We start from the raw sequence: 13080 nt of genomic DNA, 5'->3' as shown, positions 1-13080 counted from the left end.
CCTACTCATGCTCTCTCTTACTATTTCTCTCTCTCAAATGAATAAATAAAATCTTTTTTAAATTATTAAAAAATAAAAATAAATAAAAATCTTAGTACTAAGGTACTATATAAAAGGCATAATATCTACTCTCAGAGAACTTAAAATCTAGTAGAAATGCTAAGAGGTGCTAAAAGTATTCTATTTCCTATATATACACTTTAACATATTGAATGTTCAGAGGTAAGAAAAGCTTCATGTTTGACTTAGGCAATTGCTTATCATAACAAACAGTATTAAAAAGCTAACTGTATGTACCCCTAAAAAATTATCTTTCCTTCCCAGGTGTTATAGTGACTGAAATTCTACTATATTTTAGAAATTCACTTATTTATATTAGGCACTGCTCCAATTTCCTTACAATGCCAATGGGTCATTAGATTTTCCTAGGCATATTTAATTGCTGGCATTTTCAATATAAGAACCACCTAAATAAATTACTGTAATAGATAGCTTCTTTCCAATAATCTCACTTAAGATGAAATTGTTCATAGGTGATTTAACATGTTTTCGTGTCATATACTTATCAGGTCACTTTCCACTATGAGAAATAGTACCCCTGCCCCATGAAGGCACTGGGAATTTTGTGCAAAGGAAGGATCATTAAAAGGGAGACAATATACACAAAAGGCAGGGGAAAGAATCCTATAAAATAAGCTTAAACTCCTCACAATCTATCAAGACTAGGTGTGTATAAGGAGTTAATGTTACCAAAAAAATCAAGAGTCAGAAACAGAAAAGAAAGATATTCTTTTCAGTTGCTCCCACACCCCTAAAAATCAATCAGAGTCAATAGTCATATCGAAGTAGGATCATGGTGATAAAGGGAAAGAGAAAAAAAAGAGATATTTCCCATAAATTCTATGTTATTGATGACTGGCCACACAGAGGCTAATGTCCACAACAGGAATGAGCATTTACAAACTCATGCATTAAATCTCTGTTCTATTATGATGAGAAAAAAAAAAAAAACCTTTGTTAACTTAAGATTTTTGTGCCTCAATCACAGAGCCACATGAAATTATTAACTAGGCCCAAAATGCAAGGAACTAAAAGTGTAACACACTTGTCGGGAATTTAAATGCATTATTATTCATTAGTAGGCACTAAAGGCTACAATAAAGCAGACTTCAGTGAACCTATTTCAACTGACATTGAGTGTAAATATGATTTGATTAAATGTGTTCTCTTGCCTGTCCAGCTACAGCCTATAAGTCTGCTCCAAATCCTAGCAATACGTGTTGTATTTACTCTCTACTTTATTTGTGGTAGTTATGTTTATTTGACTTAATGAACGTTATATCATATAATCTTGCTAGGATTGTTTTTCTTTTTTTATTTGTGTGAGTGTGTGAAATTTTGTCACATGTAAAGATTTGTGTAACTACCACCACCATAATCAAGATACAGGACTGAATCATACAAGAGAGAATTCCCTGTCCACCCTTTTATAGTCATATACTGTCCCTAACACCTGGCAACCACTCTCTTGTCTCTGTCTTTATAATGGTGTCATTTTTAGAGTGTTATAGAAATGAAATCATATGGGATATATCTTTTTATTGAAGATTCACCTATTTTTTGAAGTACATATATGGCATACATATATATATAAAACATTTTATATATGTTTAGATTTGTTTTATATTTATATATATATATAAAATCACATTCATATATTTACGTGGTATAATCTTGCCTCAAATTTTATTAAAGTGTTTCTAAGTTCAGTTTGATTCAATCTACAGCAAGACATTAGAGACAGCCCTGGGAAGAAAATTTCCAGAGTGTGGTCTGCCGAGCTCTGTGCTTTTAAAATGGCTCAATAGCTCTGAGAGCTGGAGTCTATGATAAAGCTGAAAGGCACCTAATATGAGAGTATTTGGAGCAAATCTCCCCCAACCCCCCAGAGCGCTGTCTTTGGAAGGTATCACTGGGGAGGGTGCACTCTTAGGAAGGCAGGCAGCTTTGCTCCCCAGCTGTGATGTTCATGTCGCCTTCACTGGGTTTTTTTCACAATGGAGAAGCCTCATGAGTGATTTTGCTGAACAAGGTGAAGATAAAGAGTTAATGACTTCTAACCAAGCCATAAATTAACCTTTTTTTGTTTGTTTGGTTTTTGTGTGTTTTTTTGTTTGTTTGTTTGTTTGTTTTGCAAACTGAAGGAAAAGGTGCTCAGGAGGACTAATAAACACCCATATCTAAAAATAACTCCTTAATTAACAGCACACTCCACAGTCATTCTAATTAAACTGGCCAGGCTAAGGACCCTCAGCTCCAGGGTTTTGTACCTTAAAGAGTTCCCTGAGACACTGAAATCATTTGAACTTCATGAGGAAGTAGCAGGTAGGCAACAGAGTAGAAGGGTGTCAGAGACAGGGAGTTAATTGCATTTTAAGCGAAGAAGAGGCAGTAGACTGGAAGTCAAGCTGTGCAGGAGGTCAGGGTGAGAAAGGGAGGGACCAACGGTGGAACCAGAGGGGCACAAGCCACCGGTTCCAAGCAACCTCCATGATGGGTCTGAGAATGGGGGAGGGGGTCACGTGATATAAGAAGTGTCCATCTCTATCTCTGGGACATTAAGCCCAAACTAACATGGAGGAAGAGTAGGCACCTGTCCAAAGTGGAAGGATTTCAAGAGTTCAAATAACAGCAACAGCCAACATTTGCTGAGTTCTTATTTTGTGCTAGGAATTGCACTATGTCAACACGTATTGCCTCATGTAATGCTCGCAACAACCCATCTTACAGATCATAAAACTGAGGCTTAGAAAGTTATGTCACTTGCTCAAGGTTCCCAAGCAAGTCAGTAGAGGAACCGGGAAATGGGCCCACAGATTGAGACACTGTGCTGCCTTATTAAATGAGACTACCTACTACCAGGACTCCTGTGATGATTCAGGAGGGCCTTATAGTTACTAGGTGCTCAATAAATATTCCCCCCCAAATCTTTCACAATAACCTATGTCAGACCCTAAAAAAAATCTACCAATGATATTTGTTCCCTTTGGGTAATGCCTGTGTGTCTAGCAGTCCTCTAAAAAAACAACACAACCACAACAACAACACAAATAGTATATATATGCAGCATTCCTGAAAACTTCCACCAGATTTGAAAAAGGAAAACCAGAACGTGACTTATATGCTGTAAGAGCAGTTTCATTCTCAGAGAGCTAATATATTAGAAAACATTCCTCTTCTTACAGACCTGGTTTTTGATGATATCTTTTTTACATATGACACATTCTCTTTAAGTTTCCAGCTGAAACCTCAATGAGGGCTGAATAAGCCTAACAAGTAGTGCACCAATGATTTCAAGCTTTCTAACACTGACATTAGCACTTTTATCATCTCCATTAATTTTTGTAAGATTTTATAAGATATTACTTATTTATTAATTTATTTTAGAGAGAGAGAGAGAGAGAGAGGGAACGCAAAAGCTGGATAGGATAGGGGGAGGAGCAGAGGGAGGGTGACAAGTAGATTCCCCTGAGCTGAAATCAAGAATCGGACACTTGGGATCCCTGGGTGGCGCAGTGGTTTAGCGCCTGCCTTTGGCCCAGGGCGCGATCCTGGAGACCCGGGACCGAATCCCATGTCGGGCTCCCGGTGCATGGAGCCTGCTTCTCCCTCTGCCTATGTCTCTGCCTCTTTCTCTCTCTCTCTGTGACTATCATAAATAAATAAAAATTAAAAAAAAAAAAGAATCGGACACTTAACTGAGCCACTCAGGAGCCCCAATTTTTATAACATTTTTTATAGAAGAAGTAAGAGTCACACAAATATTCATATAACCCCTCAAATACTGATGTGGGTAGAGACACTGATATTCCCAAGTCTCATCTGGCAGGTAAGACCCCTGCACATCAGCTTGAAATGTTTGTTCATCATCTTAATTCAGCATGAAAAAGGTAGTTCATAGGTATTGATGTTGAATACATGGAAAACATTGGAAAGTCATGTATTTCATGAAGCCAGTCCACCCATTACTACCTGTTGAGGATTTAAATTTGTTCAGTTACAAAAGCAAGAGACTCTGGCATCAAGAGGAAGGCAAATAACAAGGCGGACCAGAGAATGGTAGACACTCTGGCAAACTTAAGCAGCACCGAGCTGTCTGAAGAGGACTGCGGCTATGCATCTGCTGATGGCCGCTAGGAAGAGGGGGCCCCAGGACACATACCATTTCTTGGCTTTTATATGAAATTTCCCTACTGCTAGAACTTAGTAACTAATGCTTTAAAAAAAAAAAAAAAAGTAAGCACTGTGCTGGCCAAAGGAAAGAAGTCTGAGGCTAGATCCAACCTACAGACAAGGGAACTACATCCTCTAGATGAAAGACATCTAAGGATGAATTCTAATTGCTTGAAAAGGAGGAAAGAGGGTCTGGGGGTTTAACTGGGCAAAAGGCCCAGAAGTGAGCATGAGCACCCTTCCATGCCAGAGCATCTCTAAAGAAGGGCAGAGAAGATAGAAGAAATACATGGTAAAAAGACAAAGCTAAGAAGCTTTGCTTTCTTTCCACTGTGCATAATGTTAGCAACAGCTGAAACTGTAGAAAGAAAAAAAGTAGATAAAAATGGCTGGAGATGTCTGTGAGCATGTTGAATATCACGAGGCACAAATGAGCCAAGTGAGATATGAAGAAGCACTCATTTCACACTCTGGAATGGTGAGCTGGTGACAATCACTGCAGCCAACGTTTCTAGGCATCAATGTGTCCAGCTCCATGCTGTGTGCTTTAGAGAGATTATCACCTATTTTAACCCTGACAACAAAATCAAGTAGATACAATTTTCCCCGCTTTACAGATAAGGAAACCGAGGATTGGAGACATTAAGTGTCTTGCCCAAGGTCATAAAACTGGTGGGTGCAGAGCAGACCTAACCCAGGACTGTGCGACTCCAGTGGCCGAGTTCTTTACCAATGTCCACTGTTGTCTCTCTGGCTGGGCTTGAAATGGAACCAGAAGAATAAAGTCCTGAAATGTTGCAGGTGCACAACCCTTCAGGAGTCTAAATAACTAGAGAGAGTGAGGGAAGCGTATGTTCTTCTTTTCCTGACAACGGCATTTTATGGGGAGCAGAATGAGGTGTTGATCAGAGCCGTGTATCAATATGCCAGCGTTGCCTTCACCTTCCTCTGATACTTCTGTGTGGTGTGACACTGGCCAGGTCACTGGAGCCCTCTGTGAAGTTCTCTACGGTTCAGTTCTCCATCTGTACAATGAGAACATTATTACATTTAGCTGCCAAAGAAAGGAGACCCCAAGAGGATTTCCTAAAGTCTACCCCTGCACATTTTCAAAAAAGACTTTCAGGGGTAGCATTGCCAAATTCCTTCAGCACCCTTCTGTTACTCTGGAACGTGCTTAAGAATTCACTGCAGTGTGCCAATTCCCAGGCTCTTTGGCTATTTGAAGAGCCCATAATCCAGTCAGTAATCACCTCTGACTCTATGGGATTTGTTTTTGCCTGTTTTCAACCAAAGAAATGAGAGAAAGTCTTACAAAGTGTAAAAGCCCAAAGTCAGGCCCCTAACCTAAAGATGAGGACACAAATGATAAGGACAACAATATAAAAGTGGCTTTTAAAAGTTATTCCTAAAAATACTGTTAACACCACAACCCATACCAATGTATCTGCTTGTATCTGCTTAGCTGCCCTTTCTTGAGGTAAGAGAGTGAGATTTTCAGAGAAGATCACTCTCAAAACCTTCACAACTAAAGACCTCAACAGTAACCCAGGATAGCGACATATCTGAGCATCCAAAAGTCAGAAAAGCTTCATAAATGTATACTGATGGTGATTGGGATGACAACACTACAGTTCAATCAATGTTAATATATTGTGTTGCATTTAATCTTAATGAGTGAAAAATGTTGAGGGGAGTCACCCAAACTACAGTGGGATGACCCACCCTAGCCCTGCATGTGAACGGTGTCTGGTCCACACACACTACTTCGCAGGTGGAAAACCTCCCCCAGCAGCTGGCACCTCCCTACTGCCACACAATTGTAGAAGCCCAATGCTGGGCTTAGGAATGGATTTCCTTGACTCCTGCTCTTTGAAATTCTGAGACATTGGCTTATTCAAAAGCACCAGTAGTTTTTGAGAGCTTAATGTATTAAGGTGCTGAAATTCTTAAACAAACTATATTCTGTTTTTTTCAACAAATACATTGGAAGAAATAAAGGAGTGAGGGAAAGGGAAATCCATACATTAAAAGAAACTTTAAGACATAGCAACAAATTACAATGTATGAACCTCATTTCATACTAATTTCAATAAATTATAATTTTTTAAAAATTATGAGAAAGAAATTTAAACACTTGTATATTATATAATGTTAAGGAATTGGTGTTAATTTTTAGAGGCAATAATGATATTATGCTTGGTTTTTTAATGTATTTTTATCATTTAGAGAGAACACACTAAAACATTTAAGGGTTATAGCACATATAATGTCTCAGATTTGTTTCAAAATAATTCTGGAAAAGAAGAGAAGTGGGTAGAGTGTTTCAGGCATTATAAGTTTGGGCATGAGTTGAAAATTGGTAAAAAGTCAGGTGATGTTTAAGTGGGGGTTCTTTACATGATTCTCTCTCTTTCATATATATTCGAAATTTGCCGTGATAAAAGACAAAAAGAGATTGTGGCTATCAGCTTCTGTCAGTTAGAATAGATATTTGAGAGGGAACTCTTTTGGAAGAGGATGCCCACAATTCCATGCAACTACGGCTGATTTCATTGTAATTAAACAATGTACTCACTTTTAAAAATAAAATAACTTTAAGGCACAGATGACCCCTTTAAGCAGTGGTCCTCTAATGCCTTACTGCTGCCGAACTATAGATCTTCTTTCTAAACGGCCGGCTGATGCATCTCCATCTAAAAGATGATCAGGAAAAAAAAAAAAAAAAAAAGATGATCGGAAGACAGAGCAAACTCATATCCAAAATTGAACTTATTTTTCCAACCAACCTACTTCCTCATTCTTAGTATTATTGCAAGCCCCATCGACTCAGTAGCCCAATCTATAAGCCTAAGAGTTATTTTCAACTTCCCCCTTTCCCTTGTCCTTACATCTATCTACTTGTCATATCCAATCAATTCTAGATCAGAAAGGGTCCATCAACAATGAACTGGCATAGATTCTGAGAGTGACAGAACTGAAAGAGGGAACAAAGGGCCTGCCAGTCACCCAGTCACATGTAAATATCCCCACCCAGTGGAGTCACCTACAAAGACCCACAACCGTAAGGAAGAGCAGTAGCAATGAGAAACCTGCCACTTTATGTGAAGGCACCTCTAACTCCTCTCAGGGCCTGATACAGTAAGAAGAGTTTGGGCATAACCATATTCCCCATCTACCAGGGAGCTCAAGCACACTCAGAGGAAAACAATAAACCAAAACCCTCTTCTATAAGAGGACCAAACCACAATCTGCAGACTACCAAAATGGGAGAATGAGAAACGCTGAGTTGTTCAAACGGCAAAAGGAGACTGTAACAAAATACAAAAATAGCAGGGAGAGTAATAGAACTTAATTGCTGTCTATGAACAGTATCTGAATCTATTATATCAATGATACCATGATTCATCCCCACAAGTCAAACTTGGAGCCAAATGAACAAAAGAAAAAAAAATCGCATTTGACAAGAAAGATGCTTGCAACACATTTAATTTTGCATAAGGAATGTAAATTTCCCAAGGATTTGACCTAAAGCATTAAACAAGCCCATATATTGTTCTAATCAATTAGGCCTTCCTGCATCAGCAATTTTGCCTTGCAAACAACCAAAGCCATCATGTTCTCTAATCAACAGAAAAAAAAATTCATACAGATTGGTTTTTTTTTCATTTGTTTCTTATTAAATTTCTAGGAAAAAAAAAAAAACAAGAACTTCTCAAACATCTGAGGATCTCTGCAAGTGGAAAGGATGAGTCATCATTAAATGACACCCATCTAGGGGCACCTTGGTGGCTCAGTGGTTGAGCACCTGCCTTTGGCTCATTGTGATCCCGGGGTCCCTGGATTGAGTCCCCACATCAGGCTCCCCATGGGGAACCTGCTTCTCCCTCTGCTTATGTCTCTGCCTCTCTGTGTATCTCTCATGAATAAATAAAATCTTTTTAAATAAATAAGTCAATAAATGACACCCATCTGAAAGGGAGAAACAGCTAGATGCTGCTTGGTAGTTGTCTTGGGGCTTTTCAACATTCTGAGATTTAAAACTATAGACTTCCATATTGAGAGATGTCATTTAGAATTATCCAAATTCAAAAAATGGAGCCTTCAACACTACTCTGGTGACTATTCAATTTATCAAAATTGGAAAAGTGTATATTTTTAGCTAAAATGAGCTCAGAGATAATTATTCCATACTTTTCACCCTCTGTATGGAAATGCAGCAATCTCTGTGGTAGGCTCTTTATTAATTCTGGTAATAATATCAATCAAATATTTACTAAACACTTACTATGTGGCAGTATGGTATGCAAAGCTCACTCCATACTTTATCTCATTTAATCCTCACCAAATCCTATGAGGTTGTCATAATTACTAACCCCATTTCATAGATGGCAAAATTGTGGCTACCAATCAATGAACATTCTACTGACTTCTCCATAGACAAAAGAGTGTAAGAGCAGTGAATAAATGCCCCAACACAGAAAATGTCTTTAGTTCTATACCAGTTCTTTAGTTCTTTAATAATAACTTTAAATTTTCCACTTAAGCCCTCAGAAAATGTCTTCATAAGGAACAAAAGTTCATATCAAGGATTTTCCTACAAAACTTCAATGGTATCACCCTGAGACTTACTCAGTATCTTTAGCATTTAGGTCATTTCATTGCTCATTGGACTCTCCAGAATGTAAAGATACAATTTAGACCGATGCTTTAAGAGCCTCCTGTGTGCCAGATCGCATACTAGTAACTTGTGAATTATTTAATTTTCACAATGTAACTATGAGACAGTACCTTTCATAGCAGACAGGTATAAACCCAGAGTAAAGGGACTCGCAGCTGATAAAGGCTGAGGCTGGCATATAGTTTGAGGTCTTCCAATTCCAAAAGGAGGATAAGAGACTGGTTAAGTTGCTTGCGTTGGGGGGTGGGAGGTGGGGAAGAGAATATATTTTGCAACAAAAATATATTGAAACAAAAAGCCAAAGGCTGGATAGTTTATTGAAGGTTTTTAATTATTCATTCAATTCTTGGATCTGGATGGCAGCACAGAGAATGTTGTTCTGGTTCCAAATTTCTTTTGAAAATTTTAACATGGGCTATGTAAGTAGTGAAATATAAAGGCTCGCAGCCCAATGCTCTTGCTTTCTGCAATACACAGTCCTTTGCTTCTCATATTTCTATCCAGAGCAGCATTAGGAGATATAAAAAGGTGTCTCAAATTTCAGCAAAGAAAAAGGGAAATGGGACATCACATCAACAAAAACATTCATGATTCCAATGATTGTTTTCTGATCTGTGACTGTGCCTGACAACTATTCTCATAAACTTAAATTCCAACCAATGAAGTCAATAATGGTAGATGACCTACATTGTTGGCATTTTGAGGCAAATGAACTCAGCCTTCTGCCATTCTAACAGCAGTAGCAGCAAATACTGGCAAGTGTATAGCATGAGTGTATTTGCTAGTGTATTCTTTTTCTGGATCCCCTGAATGGATCTCTCTGTTTCAAAGAATATCCCTGGGCCCCAAATACCAGGTGAACCATACAATGTAGATCAATAGATTTTTCGAGTGCAATAATTGTGTCTCTCTGGGAGATCCCCATTAGCCCCAGAAGGAAGAATACTTTGATTGACCTCGAGGAACACAGCAGATGTGGATAAACTGTGTGCGCTGCTGACCTTATCAGAAGAGAGCCAGGCCTTGAAAATCACAGGGGAACACCCTGGGCATGTGCATGTGGGCTGTGGGAAACCAAACAGCTGGTCAAGTGTGTGCTTTCTTTAAAAAATATAAAATAAAATAAAACAACAACCAAACCCCAAACTGCATACATATGAGGAGAAAGAAGTATCTGAATTAACAGTATTTCTTGATATTTAAAAACATCGCCAGGAAATAATAACATGAATAGAAACAAGAGGAGGTATGTTGTAAGGATCTAGGAATCTTTAATCCACTAGTGAAAAGATTTTCTACATAAAATCCTGCTTAAGCTCCTGGGGACAGGAAAGAAGTTTACTATGTTAGCTTTGATATATTTCTTGCTCTGTGTAGGGGCTCTGTAGCCAAATAAGATGGCAGGAAGAGGGTGGACATTCAGCAAAATTGATCTCTCATATAGATCCAACCCAGAGAAAGAGGTTAGAATTCTGAGAGAGGGAGGAGCGAAGGGAGAGAGAGGGAGAAAAAGAAGGAAGGTAGGAAGGAAGGGGAATCTAGAAGATGCTCTGGAAAGTCTTGATTTGGAATGGAAGGAGTTTTTATCTCCACTGAAATCACCACCCAACACCAACCGGACCGGATTTGTTTGGAACAGAGGCGAGCCCTACTCCCCTGCCATGCGCTGCAGCAAGAAACTGAACACGTTGCTAGTAGGAAGAATCACAAGCTGCTGAACCCTCACACATCTGAGGAAGCAAAATGTGATCCTGGGCAAAGCACTGCAATGAGAGCTCAGGAGACAAGCTTTTACCATCTCGGGCTTCAATTATTCCAGTTGTGCAGCAAAACCAGTACACTCCTGAACAAACAGAGCAGACACAGGGACATGAAAATAAACCCTTGTCCATGTGCCAGGAGACAACTTATAGGAAACCCAGAGACGCCTCCTTGGAATCACAGCAGATGAGGACTAAGGGGAAACTAAAATATGAATATCCGTCATCAATTCAGATGTTAAAGACCTAGAATAATTTTCATTCATCCACCCACCCACCCAACTAGTATTTAAGGCAGCCTACTATGTGCCAAATACAACATTAGGTGCTAGAGATATAGGGCCAAACTAAGACAAGAGCCCTCAAAGAGTTCACGGCTCACAAGAGAAAAATGCCATGAATTCACTTTATATAGCACAGTGTAGTGGGTAGACCTTAGGTCAGTGTGATGGAAGAGGGGGCAGATGGAAAAGCAGAGGCTGGAGGCGGGAGGGTGGAGGTAGACACATTGAGAAAGTTGCAAAAAGTTAACGACTATTAAACTTTCTTTTTGAACACCTCTGAGCAAACCATGCACATTTCTCCAGCGATCACAGGACACACCACTCCCTATTGTCTTACGTGGGGCCAGATTAACACGTTCATGTTATCTTAGCCTCCGGCACCACTGGCATTTGTGTGAAAGAATCCTGAGCCAAGTCATGGCCAAAGCACATATTGCCAATGCCCATAGGTCTTTTGCAAGGTGCGAGGGTGTTTCTGGATGTCATAGTAGCTTGCAGGTGCTACTATAAGTTGTGACCCAGGACCAAGAATGCCCCCCCACACACATACCATCCTGCAAGGCCTGGAAAAGGGGCTCATGAAGAAGACTTGTTGATCCCTGAGTGCCTGGAGCACCTCATTTAAGAAACTCTGGGCCAGATTGTGTCATGAGCCACATTTGCACTTTAACCTTAATGTTGTCTGATTTATAACACTGGCTCCATTTGAATTATTAACCTTTTAAAATTACTAACCAGAGAGCACACACAAAGAATTCCACAGAGAATCTTTATTTGTAATAGATGCTGAGAAAGAGACATGTTTTGCTATAGTTAAAAGAAGAACAATACTTTTTTCCCTGAAATAGTAGCAGTATCTGGTGTCATAATAGTCTTCACAAAAACAAAATGTCCCTTCCCACTGAGGTTTCATGATTTCATATCAGCGCCCCATTAGAGAAACCAGAAGGACTACTACCCCCAAACCACCTTTAAAGGGGATAGCTTTCACGTGTGATATTCCTGGCACTGCCCTCCTTTTGATGGCAGTAAGTGCTGTGGAAGGGATGAGGGGCTACTTATTGCACACATTAGGAACAAGAACAATGTAATGGAAACATTTCTGGTTGGCCATGCAGGGCACAGACCAATGTGGGAATGGTTCAGAGCCACTCATGTCAGCACTTGCTATTCTGTGGTCCCGGTGTAAAAATTCAAGGAAAAGAAGTAATTGTAATGCTCTTGGCATTATAGATTCAGAGTGTGCAGAAAAGGAGGAATTACGTGTCTGCTGGGATTCAAAGGCACATTGCTGGTGTCTTCTAGACTTCCTGACTGCACAGAGAGAGACGAGGGAAGGTCTGCCCCAAGGATGTTCCTGACAAATGACTGCCCAGGATCATACTCAGGGGTGAAAGGCATGAAGATGGACAGTAACTCTGTGGTCAAGCCATTATTTCAGTTTTTCAGCAGGTCCCATTGTTGGGCAAATGAGACAGAGACCGGTCTTCATGTATCTATAATCATTAAAGAGCAGTGAGGGGACAGTCTTCAGTTGCAAGTGTGGAAGGCTCCTATTTCTTAACAAAAGCATAAAACCACTACTGCCATTTAGCATTCCACTCCCCTTTCTGCCAACGAACGTCCTTGAACACCGAGCCCACTTTTGATGCACCCGCTCACTTATCCCCACTCTCATCAGTCTGGCTTCTGCTTTTGGGAGACCCCTCACACACATTCACTAGGAGGTCAACCCCCCCACAGCCTATTCCATTCTCACTGTCTGGTGGCCTTTCCTCAAATTCATTCATTCACTCATGCAGTATTTATCAAGAAGCCCCTAGATCCCAGCATTATCCTAGATCTGGTGAAAACAGCAGGAATGAGAGAATGAGGTCCTAGTTCTCATGCAACTCAGAGTCTAATGGGGCAGAGGGGAAGACAGGTAAGAAGTGAGAAAAAAAAAAAAAAGAACAGGATCATTTCAACTACCAAATAAGCATGCTTCACACAGCTGTTCTGAGGATTAAATGAATGAGGAAACACTTTCAGTAAATGCATATGACAATGGAGTGGGCATTAACTAAGGGCTCAGAATTGGCAGCTAGTTCACACTTCTATTACTATTCTCATCATACTTACC

General features: G+C 39.8%; 1 long non-coding RNA gene across 1 annotated transcript in view; it reads right to left on the bottom strand.

Moving 5' to 3' along the window:
* Positions 1 to 3731: 3731 nt before the first annotated feature.
* LOC118350084 (uncharacterized) overlaps positions 3732 to 13080 on the bottom strand; it is an 87246-nt gene continuing 77897 nt past the window's right edge. Inside the window, exons 3-4 of the long non-coding RNA XR_004803241.2 lie at positions 6812 to 6929; positions 3732 to 5258 (exon numbers count right to left, since the gene is read on the bottom strand). This is a non-coding gene — a long non-coding RNA (uncharacterized LOC118350084). The remainder of the gene's footprint in view (positions 5259 to 6811; positions 6930 to 13080) is intronic.

The sequence above is a fragment of the Canis lupus genome, chromosome 10 (genome assembly GCF_003254725.2).
Source record: "Canis lupus dingo isolate Sandy chromosome 10, ASM325472v2, whole genome shotgun sequence".
NCBI lineage: Eukaryota > Metazoa > Chordata > Mammalia > Carnivora > Canidae > Canis > Canis lupus.
The sequence above is the reverse complement of the archived record's forward strand: the minus strand, read 5'-3'. Positions and strand labels throughout refer to the sequence as shown.